At 43.7% G+C, this 14,487-nt stretch overlaps 1 protein-coding gene and 1 non-coding gene across 2 annotated transcripts in view; both read left to right on the forward strand.

The window, feature by feature from the left end:
• ARHGEF4 (Rho guanine nucleotide exchange factor 4) overlaps nt 1–14,487 on the forward strand; it is an 87,728-nt gene that overhangs the window by 52,418 nt on the left and 20,823 nt on the right. The window lies entirely within an intron of this gene.
• Nucleotides 11,942–12,065, forward strand: LOC142872425 (small nucleolar RNA SNORA16B/SNORA16A family). The gene has a single exon (XR_012920685.1). It is a non-coding gene; the product is annotated as a small nucleolar RNA SNORA16B/SNORA16A family (small nucleolar RNA).

Raw genomic sequence — 14,487 nt, forward strand, 5'->3', positions numbered from 1 at the left:
CATACTAAAGTGAGATTGTAACAACAGGGGAAGCTGGGTGTGGGGTTAGGGGAATTCTCTGTACTGTCTGCTCAATTGTTCTGTAAATCTAAAACTGTTCTAAAAAATAAAGTCTATTAAAAATAATTTTTTTAAAAAGCCAAAAGCTGGATGGGATTTAGACAGAGCAGAAGGCAGATGTCAAGTGGTGAGCAAAGGCACCAGGCGAACAAGAGCCAGGGAGGCAGTGATAACAAGGCCAGCCTGGCCCCAAGGGCTGCGGGGCTTCCAGATCAGGCTGCCAGAGTGCAGGGCAGGGGGGCTCGGCGCCTGGCTCCAGCGGAGAGGTTGTGGATGGAGGAGTAGACGCTGCCCATGCAACTGCTCTTCTAGCAGTAAGCAGGGACCCCACCCAGCCTTAACTGTGGGACTGTCAGCAGGACTCCTTCCTGCAGAAGTCATGCAGTTTAAACAAAGTCAGTCTAGTGAAAACACCCAGAGATCTGGCTGGCCCAAGAGATTTGGCTCCTTGTGAGCTGTGTGATTTTGGGGAAGGAGCTTCACCTCTCTGGGCCCCAGCTCCCTCATTTGTAGAAGGGGCACAGCATCTTATCTTCCTTGTTCATGTCACAAGGATGGAGTGAGATGCCTGTACAGCAGCATACCTGATGCATGCCACTCCTGCAGCTTGGTGCTGCCGGGGATGGGGACAGCGCCCGTGCCCGCTGCCCTTCCCAGTGACTACACACGTCCTGCCAGCTGCCCCGGAGCTGTACTTGCACCTCTCTTCTGTGTCTCACTCTACTCCAGCTAGTCCACAACTCTTCCATGTCCTCGAACAGCCCCACCGCTGGCTTCTGGGGCCGGATGCTTTCACATGGCCTGGAACACTCTTCGGGCCCCTTGGCGCCCCCTGCCAACATGCCACCCTGGGCTCTCCCAGGCCTGCTGGGGGTCTCCTGTGCCTCCTGCTCCACAGTGTCACTTGACACCACGTGTTTAACGCCCGTTTCCTGCGGGGCTCTGATCTCCTTCTTCACGCTGCACCCTTAGCACCCAGCGTGGTGGCTGGCGGCACCAGCACAGTGGCCGCCGGATAAACCCCGCCGGCGAGTGCAGACAGACGGGCGCGAATGCGCAGCCGCCCTGGCTGGCCGGTGCCCGCAGCCCTCCAGGTGCTGCGCATGCCCGGATTCCTGCTCCACGCTGAGACCGGGCGCCAGGCTTGGTAGAGAGATTTCTAAAAGGCTCCAAGGCCACCCCAAAGACCGTACTGCCTTTATTTGCTGGAGCAGAACTCTCTTCGCCGTTAGTAGTCACTTTCTTAGTGGTTCTTAGGAAAGCAGGGGTCTCAGCCTTCCCGCACACTCCGGCTCACACGGAGGCTGCGCAGACGCCGTTTCCCTGCGCAGTCGGGGGAGGGTCCTGGGAATGTGCGTCTCTAGCAGGTCCCAAGGCAGCTGGCAGGCCCGAACCACGCTGAGAACCATTGACTTCCAGGCTGTGGAGCAGCGCGGCAAGGAGGCGCAGGCGAGGAGATGCCCGTCCTCCCTGGGGCAGAGCCGCCGTCTTCCCCGAGGGCAGAGAGCTGGGGCTGCGCCCGCCGCGGTGAAGGCGCCCTCGCTGGGCTGTCACTCACATCCAGAATCCCCCGCTGTGCTGCCGTCTAAACATTGTTAGGATTTCAGAGTCGATCAGACAGCCGATTTGTCTTCCTAGACAAAAATTAAAAATATGAAGCCAAGACGGCTTGTGTGCCGACCAGGCCTTGTGGGGGACGTGTGGTCACACCCTTTAACGCGTCCATACCAGTTAGCCGCAGGGGACCCTCGGGGCCTTGCTTCACACCGGAGAGCTGAGCGAGTCTGCAGGCTGGAGGCACGGAGCACAGAGCCGGGCCCTCCCCCGCCAGCCCCGCTCCCGCAGCTCCTCTCTTCCCTTCTGTCAGTCATGAAACCCGCAGGACTGAGGCCCACACCCTGTGCTAGGAGCTAGAATATAAGATGATGACTAAAAGTAGTGGGAGACTTGTGGTGACTTACTTTCTTTTCTCTCCGTCTGCAAATTTGCCAGATGAGCAATCATTCTGTGAACTGCCGAGACCCCAGCCGGTACTGGCTAAGAAAAGAGCCAAGAAAAGCAATGACTCCTACAAGAAATCTGTTTTATTCCCCTGAAGAGACCATTGCTTTGAAAATGCCCCAGAGAAAGTGTGGCATAGAGAGAGGGGGAGACCTTATTTTTTAAGACATATACTATAGTATTTATAGATTAAGTTATATGTTTGGGACTTGCTTTAAAATAAAGGAGCACTAAAAGAAATCAAAGAGAATCTAAATATGGGTAGATATTCTGTGTTCATGGATTGGAGGACTCAGCAGGACTCACTAGCCTCCAAATTGGTACATAGATTTAATGCAATTCCTATCAAAATCTCAAAAGAGTTTTTGTAACTGTAGACCAGATTATTCTAAAATTTATATGGGAAGGCAAGGAACACAAATAGCCAAAACAATTCTGAAAAAGAGAAATAAAGTAAGAGGTACCACTCTACTAAATTTCAAGAATTATTACAGACTCACAAAAAACAAGATGGTTATCAGCTACATATGTTAATGTTAGAGAAAAAAAAAGAAAGTATAAAATGTAAAATTTTTAAAATTTAATATTTAAAAAAAAAACACAAGATGGCATGGGAGGAAGAACACAAGAATTAAAACAAAGAATCCAGAAATAGCGTCAACAAGTACATACAATCAGTTGTTTAAACAGTTGAGAGATAATCCACATATTGTTGTTATTTTCCATCTTTTGTTGTTTTGTTTAATTATTTTTTTTATTTTAGCGTATTATGGGGGTACAAGTGTTAAGGTTACATACATTGCCCATGCCCCCTCCCCGCACTCGAGTAAGAGCTTCAAGCGTGTCTATCCCCCAAACGTTGCACATCTTATTCGTTGTGGTTGTATATATCCATCCCTTCCTCCCCCCTCCCACCATCCCGACACCCAATAAATGTTACTCCTATATGTCCACTTAGGTGTTGATCCGTTAATACCAATTTGATGGTGAGTACATGTGGTGCTGGTTTTTTCATTCTTAAGATACTTCACTTAGTAAAATGGGTTCCAGCTCTATCCAGGAATATAAAAGAGGTGCTATATCACCATTGTTTCTTAAAGCTGAGTAGTTTTCCATGGTATACATATACCACATTTTATTAATCTACTCATGAATTGATGGGCACTTGGGTTGTTTCCACAGCTTTGCGATTGTGAATTGTGCTGCTATAAACATTCAAGTGCAGGTGTCTTTTTCATAAAGTGACTTTTGATCTTTTGGGTAGATGCCCAGTAGTGAAATTGCTGGATCAAAAGGTATATCTCCTTGTATTGCTTTGAGGTATCTCCATATTGCTTTCCACAGAGGTTGAACTAGTTTGCAGTCCCACCAGCAGTGTAGGATTGTTCCTCTCTCTCCGCATCCATGCTAGTATTTTTTGTTTGGGGTCTTTTTGATAAAGGCCATTCTCACTGGAGTTAAGTGATAGCTCACTGTGGTTTTGATTTGCATTTCCCTGATGATTAGAGATGTTGAACATTTTTTCATATGTTTGTTGGCCATTCTTCTGTCTTCTTTTGAGAAGTTTCTGTTCATGTCCTTTGCACATTTTTTGATAGGGTTGTTTGATTTTTTCTTGCTGATTTTCCTGAGTTCTAAATAGATTCTAGTTATCAGCCCTTTATCAGATGTGTAGCTTGCAAAAATTTTCTCCCATTCTGTGGGTTGTCTGTTTACTCTCTTGAGAGTTTCTTTGGCTGTGCAGAAGCTTTTTAATTTTATCAGATCCCATTTGTTTAATTTTGTTGCTGTTGTGATTGCCTTTGGGGTCTTCTTCATAAATTCTTTGCCTAGGCTAATGTCTAGAAGAGTATTTCCAACATTTTCCTCTAAAATTCTAATAGTTTCACACCTAAGGTTCAAGTCTGTTACCCAGCGTGAGTTGATTTTTGTGAGAGGTGAAAGGTGTGGGTCTTGTTTCAGTCTTCTACATGTGGCTATCCAGTTTTCCCAGTACCATTTATTGAATAAGGATTCTTTTCCCCAGTATATGTTTTTGTCTGCTTTGTTGAAGATTAGATGGCTATATGAGGATGGTTTTATATCTGGGTTCTCTGTTCTGTTCCACTGGTCAATGTCCCTGTTCTTGTGCCAATCCTAAGCTGTTTTAATGACTATAGCCTTGTAATATAGTTTGAAGTCTGGTAAATTGATACCTTCTATTTTGTTTTCATTGCCTACGATTGGTTTTGCTATACGGGGTCTTCTCTGGTTCCATATGAACCATAAAATTATTTTTTCTATATCTGTGAAAAATGATGATGGTATTTTGATAGGGATTGCATTGACTCTGCAATGGGTCACTTTGTGTAGTATAGCCATTTTAACAATGTTGATTCTGCCGACCAATGAGCATGGTATATTCTTCAATCAGTTGATGTCCTCTGCTATTTCCCTCTTCAGTGTTTCATAGTTCTCCTTGTAGAGGTCTTTTACCTCCTTAGTTAAGTATATTCCAAGGTACTTTATTTTCTTTGTTGCTATTTTGAAGGGAATTGAGTCTTTGATTTGTTTCTCACTTTTACTGTTGTTGGCGTATATGAATGCCTCTGATTTCTGTGTATTGATTTTGTATCCTGAGACTTTACCAAATTCATTTATCAGATCAAGGAGTCTCATGGTTAAATCCTTGGGGTTTTCTAGGTATAATATCTTGTCATCATCAAAGAGTGAGAGTTTGATCTCTTCTGCTCCCATTTGGACGCCCTTAATTCCGCTCTCCTGTCTGATTGCTGTAGCGAGGAATTCCAGCACTATGTTAAACAGAAGTGGAGATAGTGGGCAACCTTGTCTTGTTCCAGTTCTAAGTGAGAATGCTTTCAATTTTTCCCCATTCAGTATGATATTGGCTATGGGTCTGTCATATATGGCTTGTATCATTTTTAGGTAAGCCCCATCTATGCCTATTTTGTTGAGTGTTCTTATCATAAAAGGGTGTTGAATTTTGTCAAATGCTTTCTCTGCATCTATTGAGAGGAACATATGGTCTTTGTTTTTGCTTCTGTTTATATAGTGATTTACATTTATAGATTTGCATATGTTTAACCATCCCTGCATCCTTGGGATGAAGCCCACTTGGTTGTAATGAATTATTTTCTTGACAAACACCTGGATTCGATCGGCTAGGATTTTGTTGAGAATTTTTGCATCTATATTCATAAGGGATATTGGTCTGTAGTTTTCTTTTTTTTGTTGCATCTTTCCTGGTTTTGGTATCAGGGTTATGTTCACTGCATAAAATGTCTTGGGGAGAATTCCATCCTTCTCAATGTTGTGGAATAATTTCTGAAGGATAGGCACCAGTTCTTCTTTGTAGGTGTGGTAGAATTCAGGTGTGAAACCATCCGGTCCAGGACTTTTCTTTTTAGGAAGGTTTTTTATTGCTGTTTCAATTTCAGTACTTGATATTGGTCTGTTCAGGAATTCTATATCTTCCTGGGTGAGCCTAGGGGGGCTGTGTATTTCTAAGAAATTGTCCATTTCCTCCACATTTTCCGGTTGGTTGTGCATAGAGGTTTTTGTAGTATTCATAAATTTTATCTTGTATCTCCGTAGCATTAGTTGTGATTTCTCCTTTATTGTTCCTGATGGAGCTTATTAGAGATGTTTCTTTTCTGCTTTTCGTTAGTCTAGCCAATGGTGTGTCAATTTTGTTTATTTGTTCAAAAAACAACTTTTTGTTTTATTAATCTTCTGTATAGTTTCCCTGTTGTAATTTCGTTTAGTTCTGATTTGATCTTAATGATCTTAAGTGATCAAATGATCACTTCTTCTGCTGGGTTTGGGGTTGGTCTGTTTTTCTTTTTCCAGCACTTTGAGATGATTCATTAGGTTGTCTATTTGTGATTTTTTTGATTTTTGGATATAGGCATTTATGGAAATAAACTTTCCTCTCAGAACTGCTTTAGCTGTGTCCCACAGGTTTTGGTAACTTGTGTCACTTTTGTCATTTAGTTCAAAGAATCTTTTGATTTCCATCTTGATTTCCTCATTTATGAGGTGATCATTCAGCAGAAGGTTGTTTGGTTTCCATGATTTTGTATAGAAATGAGGACTCTTGTTAGGATCGATTTCTACATTTATTCCATTGTGGTCTGAAAAGATAAATGGTATAATTTCTATTTATTTTAATTGTTTTAGATGTGCTTTGTGTCCTAGGATATGGTCAATCTTAGAGAATGACCATGAGCTGATGAGAAGAATGTATATTCAGTGGTTTTGAGGTAGAATGTCCTATAAATGTCAGTTAGGCTCATTTGTTCTAGGGTTCTGTTTAAGTCCATTATTTCTTTGTTGATTTTCTGTTTGGAGGATCTGTCCTGTGCTATCAGTGGGGTATTAAAGTCTCCAACTATTATGGTGTTGTTTATCCATTTGTTTAGATCCAGTGGAGTTTGATTTATGAATCCCGGTGCACCAAGGTTGGGTGCATATATATTTAAAATTGTTACGTCTTCTTGTTGAACTGTACACTTCACCATTATATAGTGACCTTCTTTGTCTTTTATTACTTTTGTTGATTTAAAAACTAAATTATTGGGTGGGCGCAGTGGCTAACACCTATAATCCTAGCTCTCTGGGAGGCCGAGGTGAGCAGATTGCCCAAGGTCAGGAGTTTGAAACCAACCTGAGCAAGAGTGAGACCCCGTCTCTACTATAAATAGAAAGAAATTAATTGGCCAACTAATATATATAGAAAAAATGAGCCGGGCATGGTGGCACATGACTGTAGTCCCAGCTACTTGGGAGGCTGAGGCAGTAGGATCGCTTGAGCCCAGGAGTTTGAGGTTGTTGTGAGCTATGCTGACACCACGGCACTCACTGTACCCTGGGCAACAAAGCGAGACTCTGTCTCAAAATAAATAAATAAATAAATGTAAAATAAAAACTAAGTTATCTGTAATCAGCACTGCCATGCCAGCTTTCCTTTGGCTTCCGTTTGCTTGAAATATTGTTCTCCCCCACTTTACCTGTAGTCTAATTGCATCCTTGCAGGTTAGATGTGTTTCCTGAAGGCAGCAGATACTTGGCTTGTGCTTTTTTAATCCATTTGGCTAGCCTATGTCTCTTGAGTGGGGAGTTCAAGCCATTCACATTTATTGAGATAACTGATAGGTGGGGCAGATTTCTGTTCATTATGTTGGGTTGAACTTTGTTGCTTTGTTTTCTCTCTTGAGCCATTGTAGTATCTGGGCTTTGATCTTTAGCTTTGAGTAGATTTACATTCATGAGTGTTTATTGTGCTGATCCGTGGGTAACACTGTTTTGAGTACTTCTTGAAGGGCTGGTCTTGTCTTGGTGAATTCCCTCAGTCTTTGCTTATCTGAGAATGTCTTGATTTCTCCTTCATGTACAAAACTTAGTTTTGCAGGGAATAAGATTCTAGGCTGAGCATTGTTTTGTTTCAGAAGAGTGAGAATGGGGCCCCAGTCTCTCCAGAGAAGTCTGGTGTTATTCGAATTGGCTTTCGCTTGTGTATTACTTGCTTCTTTTGTCTTATAGTGATTAGAAGGGCCTCTTTAGGTGATGTTTTGGTCAGTCTGATGACTGCGTGTCTTGACGTCTTCCTGTTTGCATTGAATCTCCCAGGGGTCCTCTGAGCTTCTTGAACTTGTATATCGAGATTTTGAGCAAGGCCTGGGAAATTTTCCTCTATTATATCTTTAAATAGTTTCTGCAATCCTTGAGTGTGTTCTTCTTCCCTTTCTGGTAACCCTGTGACCCTCACATTAGGTTTCTTCACACAATCCACATCTCTTGTAGGTTTTGCTCTTTTCTCTTGTTTCTCTGCTCTATCTCTGTGACTGATTTATTTAATTGGAAGGTGTTATCTTCAATCTCTGAGATTCTTTCTTCTGTTTGATCTACCCTGTTCTTGAGGCTTTCCACTGTATTTTTTAGTTCCCTGAATTGATTCTTTATTTCCAGGAGTTTGGTTAAACTTTTCTTCATTGTATTGATTCCTTTAGTGAATTTTTGTTCTGGGTCCTGGAGGCTTTTTGTGGTTTCTTTGTGTTGGTTATGGAGTTGTTCTTGCAGGTCGTTGAATTTTCTTATAATCCACATTCGAAGTTCCTCTTCTGTCATTTTGGTTGCCTGATTTTGGTCATTGTTTGTTTCTAAGGGGCTGGTGCTCCACTTTGGAGGTGTGGTTTCTGTTTGGTTCTTCATATTTCCAGAGTTCCTTTGCTGATTTCTTCTCATGCCAATCAGTTGTTGCTTCTTTCCTTTAGGTTTTCGTTTGGGTATTCACATGCCTTGTTTAGTTTCTGAGCCGGTAGGTGGTGTTTGTGGGTGACATTCGACCACTCCCTGTATGATCAGTCAGTAGATGCTGTGAAAAGGGTGCACAGGATGTCCTCCCTGTCAGTAGGTGGCTCTTGCTTGGAGGAACAGGCTACGCTGTTGTTTTTGTGTCCTGTTATCAGCTCTTGTACATGTAGGGAGGCACTCAGTGCCTCAGGTGGTGGGTGGGGCCTGGGACTTCCAGGTGTGTCCTTTTCTCTCCCTCAGTGAGGGCTGGTCTAGGAGAGAGTCTGGGCGGAGCTGGGTTGGGTAAGCCTGCCCTCAGGCACCACCAATGCCGTTAGCAGGGGTCAAAGTTCTGTTCTCTGCTTCTGGGCAAAACTGTCAAGGAGGGGCTGGAATGGCCCCGCTCAGTCAGAAAGTCTGAGTGTGGGGGTGGGGCTGTCTGAGACCTTCAGCCTTGAGCGGGCCTTGCTTCTTTCCACACTCCCCAACTCCACAGCTACTCCTGGGCCTCTGCCAGCAGGCTAGACCTTCCGCCACCAGGCCTACCCTGGCTGTGATGCCGGCCGGCCAGGAGGTTCCCTCCGCAGGATTGCCACCTGGGCTGGGCGCACGGCCTCCCTTTGGGAGGAGGGTTGCCCTCTTAGGACGCTGATCTGCCTCCGAAGGCACACACACCTCAGTAAGCTGTTCAGGTATATCCCTTCTGTGCCCCGGGCAATGTGAGACCTTGGTGCACGGGATCTGGTCTGCAGGTCTGACCTCTGGGTCCCAGAGTTCAAACTATATCCCCACTCAGGAGAGGAGTGCCAGTCCCAATTCACCCATAGGGTGCCCAAGCTGGGTCTATGTCTCTCGGCCTCAGGGTCTGTCCCGTTCTCCTGGGATCACCGTGCCAACAGCCCCTGGGAGGGCTGGCAGGTAGGAAGCTCACCGTCTGAGTTCCCCTTAGTCAGCTGTAGGGCCCCGAAAGGGAAGGTCTCGTTCCCTGGAGGTGCCTCTAGCTGGTGGTTGTATTGTCTCTCTGGGCAGCCATGGGTAGGGTCGGCGGAGGGGAGAAGGAGGCAATATGGTGCCTGCTGCGCAGCTCGGGTCTGTGAACACTGAGGTGCCCCTCGGGATTTGGGAGCCTGGTGCCGCGTCCGCTACAGGCTTACCGTTCGCTGGCGGCGGCCGTCTCTGGGTTGGTGTCCGCAGGTCTCTCCACCCACTGGGGAGCCCACCAGCAGTCCAGGATGCAGGGGAGGGGAAAGTTAATCACTTCACCTACCCTTGCCAGTGGCCTCCAGGCTGCTCTGAAGGTCTCTGCTTCCAGTTCTCTTCCGCAACCTCCTCCCGTTGAAGTCTCCTGTGGTCTCAGGTACCCCTCTTTCCGGCCCTCATCCAATGTATGCTTGTCTTCTTGCTTCTTTCTTCTAATTTCTGCTAGAATCTGTCTTTTCTGCAGAGATGCTCTGTCTGGCAGTGTTTCTCGTCTGCCATCTTGATCTTCCTCTCTCCTGTTGTTTTTTTTATAATAACCGTGCTGTGGATGTGAAGTGATACACCATTGCAGTTTTTATTTGCATTTCCCTAATTATTAATGATGTTGAGCATCCTTTTATGAGCTGTTTAGCCATTTGTATATCTGCTTTGGAGAAGCATGTTCAATTCCTTTGCCCGTTTTTGTATTGAGGTGTTTTTTTTTTTGAGTTTTTGGTTTGTTTCTTTTGTTTTGTTTTCTGAGTTGTAGTTCTTTATACATTCTGGATATCAATCCCTTATTGGATACATGATTTGCAAATATTTTCTCCCTTTCTGCGGGTTACCTTTTCTCTACTAATACTGGTGTTTGATGCATAGAAGTTTAAAATTTGATGTAGTCCAATTTATATTTCTTTTTCTTTTGTTGCCTGTGCTTTTGGTGTTATTTCCAGGAAATTATTCCCAAATACAATATCATACAGCTTTTCCTCTGTGTTTTTTTCTAGGAGTTTTATAGTTTTAGCTCTTTTATTTAGAGTTAATTTTTGTATCTGTTAGGTAAGAGTCCATCTTCATTCCTTTGCATTTGGATGTCCAGTCTCCCAGCACCATTTTTTAAAAGACTGTCTTCTCCCCCATTGAGTGTCTCAGCACCTTTGTCAAGAATCAGTTGACCACATACGTGAGGGTTTATTTCTGGGTCCTCTGTTCCATTCCTTTGATCTAGGGGCTGACTCTTACTCAGGAGCTTTACCTGCCTTCTTTCCAAGGTGAGTTGTTTATTTCTCTCAATTCTTTGTTGTGGCTCTTCTGTTAGGCTTCTACTTGACTCAGAAGAAAACTTCTCACTTTCAGATGAGTTTGTCAGAAAGGGATCTATTCAGTAGCTCTTACTTCATGGCTGTCATTTCCCCTCTGTCATTATCACTGCTAACAAAATTTTCATGTAAAATAGCAAGATCAAGTCGCATTTGTTTTGAAGAGTTCCAAACTTCCTTTTTATTTCCCAGGTATTCAATTCTGTCAATAAAATCCTCAAATTGGGATTTAGGAAACAGCCTATGTGCCCAGTGCTCCCTGTGTCTGATTAGCATCTTCAAGTCTTCAGCCTCATGACCTTTACCTTTGAAGTTTGCCTTGTCAAACAAACTCCTTAAGGCTGCAAGCCCCTCTCTGCATCAGTCTCACGACCCAGCGTGGGTGCATTCCTCTTACTGTTGTCTGGAGGCGCAGGAGCAGCTGCAGCTACTCCACAGCCTTCAGTGGGCCCAGCTCCTTCTCCTCCTGTGTCGCAGAGAGGCTAGAGGTGGGAAAGGAGGACAGTTTCTTCTCCATGCACACAGTCTGCTGGGTCATCATGCCGTTCTCCTGTGGTTCCAGCATCTTTTCCTCTGGTTTCCTCCCTTCCTGGAGACTCCTGGATCTTCTTTCATGTTCGTCTTCTCACACACACTGCAGCCGCCCCCATGCCCTGAGGGCCCTGTTGAATTTGATATGGTAGTATTTTGTTGAAGAGTTTTGTATCTATATCCATAAAGGGTATTAGCCTTAGTTTTCTTGTAGTTTCTTTGTCTGATTTATTATTAGGGTAATACTGGCCCTATAGAATGAGTTAGGAAGTATTCTCTTCTCTTCAATTTTTTGGAAGAGTTTGAGAAGAATTGGTATTAATTATTCTTTAAATGGTAGAAGCCATCTGGCCCTGGGCTTTTCTTTATTGGGATGTTTTCTATTACTTATTCACTATCCTTACCAATTATAAGTCTATTCAGACTTTCTATTTTTGAGTCAGTTTTGGTAGATGTGTGTTTCTAGAAATTTTCCATTTCTTCTAGTTTAATGTGTTGGTGTACAACAGTTCCTAGTATTCTCTGATAACAATTTTTGTTCTGTAAAATAGGTAGTAAAGTCCTCACTTTGCCAACTGAATTTTACAAAGGTACAAAAGCAATTCAGGGGAGGAAAGATAGTCTTTTCACAAATGGTTCTGGAAAAATTAGACCATCCATAGGTAATGAAAATTAACTTTAACCTAAACCTCACATATTATACCAAAAAAAGAGAAACCAACTCAAATGGATCATAGATTTCATTGTAAAATTGAAAAACTTTTAGAAGAAAACATAAGAGTGGCCCTTATTGAAGCTGCAGCTGCTGTGGTCAAAAGGGGGCCCAGAGTGACAGTTTTCCTTGACAGTTGGTGTGCCGTTTACAGTAACTGATCCGCTGCAACATTTTGGGAAAATACAGTTCAATAGAAAGAGGAAAAATGGAAGAAAGCATAAAAGAAAATCTTTGGGAACAGTGTTTGGTGAGGAGTTCTTAGACATGACACAAAGGCACAACTCATAAGAGGAAACATTGATAAATTTAACATCATGAAAATTTAAAATGTTTGCTTCATGAAAACCTTTGATAAGGGAATGAAAACATAAGCTACAGACTGAAGAAAATGGTTGTAAACCACAGATTTAACAAAGAACTCACATCCATAATCTATAAAGAACTCTTAAATCTCAACATTAAAACAATAAAAAATCCAATTAGAAAATAGGAAAAAGACATGAGGCAATATTTCACCAAAGAGGATAGATGGCAAAGAAGCGCATGAAAAGATGTTCAGCCACACCAGCCTTTTGGGAAATGCAAACTGGGACCATGAAGAGATATAACAGGACGCCTATCTGAACGTCTAAAATGTGAAGGAGTGACAATACCAAATACTGGTGAGGATTCAAAGAAACTGGGTCTCTCATACAATTGCTGGTGGGAATATAAAATGGTCCACCCACTGTGAAAACTAGTTTGGCAGTTTCTTAAAAACTAAATATTCGACTCCCATGTGACCCAGCAACTGCACTCCTAGGCATCTGTGCCAGAGAAGCGAAGCTTATGTCCACACAGAACCTTGCTCATGAATGTTCACAGCAGCTGTGTGCATGACGTCCAATGATTGGAACTGACTCACACATCCTTAAACAAGTGAAAGGGTAAACAAACTGTGGTATTTATTGCATGCCAGGGAATATAACTCAGCAATAAAAAGGAGTAACGCATTAAAATAAAACAACTTGGATGAGTCGCGGGCATTTGGGTGAGTGAAAAAGGCAACCTTGAAAGCTCACACACAGTTTGCTCTGGTGGCTACACAGATCTGTTTGGGTGATAAAACGACATAGAACTACACACACAGCATACCAACATCAGGTTCCTGGCTGAGATATGCCATCTGGGGACACTGGGTGAAGGGTACCATAGGACCTGTATTAAGATTGTAACACCCTGTAACTCTATAATTATTTCAAAATAAAAGGTTTTTTTTAGAGCCCTAGAGAAGAAGGCATGTCACTTTGACAACCAATGATGCATTGCAGTTTGTTTTAGATGTGTATTGTGGTTATGTTTTTCAAAAAGACAAATGGGGTCCTTATTTCTTAGAAACATATGCTATGGTATTTTTTTTTTTTTTTTTTTTTTTTTTTTTTTTTTTTGAGACAGAGTCTCACTTTGTTGCCCAGGCTAGAGTGAGTGCCGTGGCGTCAGCCTAGCTCACAGCAACCTCAAACTCCTGGGCTCGAGTGATCCTTCTGCCTCAGCCTCCCGGGTAGCTGGGACTACAGGCATGCGCCACCATGCCCGGCTAATTTTTTTTTTATATATATATCAGTTGGCCAACCAATTTCCTTCCATTTATAGTAGAGACGGGGTCTCGCTCTTGCTCAGGCTGGTTTTGAACTCCTGACCTTGAGCAATCCGCCCGCCTCGGCCTCCCAAGAGCTAGGATTACAGGCGTGAGCCACAGCGCCCGGCCTATGCTATGGTATTTACATATAACATGCCTTGGTTTTATTTTAAAAACCATCTAGTGGGGAGATGAATTAGATGATGAAACCAAACTGTCTACATGTTGAGAATTGTTCAAGCTGGACAATGGATATGTAAGATTTATTATACTATTATCTCTCCTTTTGTGCATGTTTGAAACTTTCCATAATAAAACAGTTTTAAAACACAAATGAAATAAAAAATTATGAGGGTTCCTTGGGACTCGTGGCTACACATATGGTCAGGAGCCAGGCCTTGGCTCCCACTGACAAGCCGGGCTCAGGCCACTGCTGCCCTGCTGGAGACTGAGGTGCCCAGGCCAGTTCTGGGGATGTGCACGGAGCACTAGCGTGCCCCTGGTGCGGGCTCTGAGGGCTCACCGTTTGCCCACCTGCTCATCTCCGCATTTGTCCCTCCATCTGGTTAGTCACCATTTAGCCACAATTCTTCCATCCGTTTACTCATTCATATATTTAGCATTTACTAAGTATTGCCATCAGGGAAGAAGGCACAGCTCCTGCCTTCCAGGCGCTCAGAGTCTAGCTGGGGGGAGAGGCCAGCACGGTGTGTAGCGGGGTGTGTTGCACGCGAGAGCTGTCTGCTCAAGCACCCTCACAGCCAGACAGCAAGACGAGGGTCCAGAAGAGGAGTGCCTGGGGGGCTGTGGCAGCTGCTATGTGTCAGCCCCACCCACATAACCCAGCACAACATCCCTGTTTCAAGGTCAGTTGATTGGCAGCCTTAATTCTGCAACCTTAACTCCTCTCTGTCATGCAACGTGACATATTCCTAGGCCCTGGGGATTAGATCCTTTCATCATTCTACCTCGCACAAGAATAGAGTCCAGGT

Source organism: Microcebus murinus, chromosome 8 (genome assembly GCF_040939455.1).
Source record: "Microcebus murinus isolate Inina chromosome 8, M.murinus_Inina_mat1.0, whole genome shotgun sequence".
NCBI lineage: Eukaryota > Metazoa > Chordata > Mammalia > Primates > Cheirogaleidae > Microcebus > Microcebus murinus.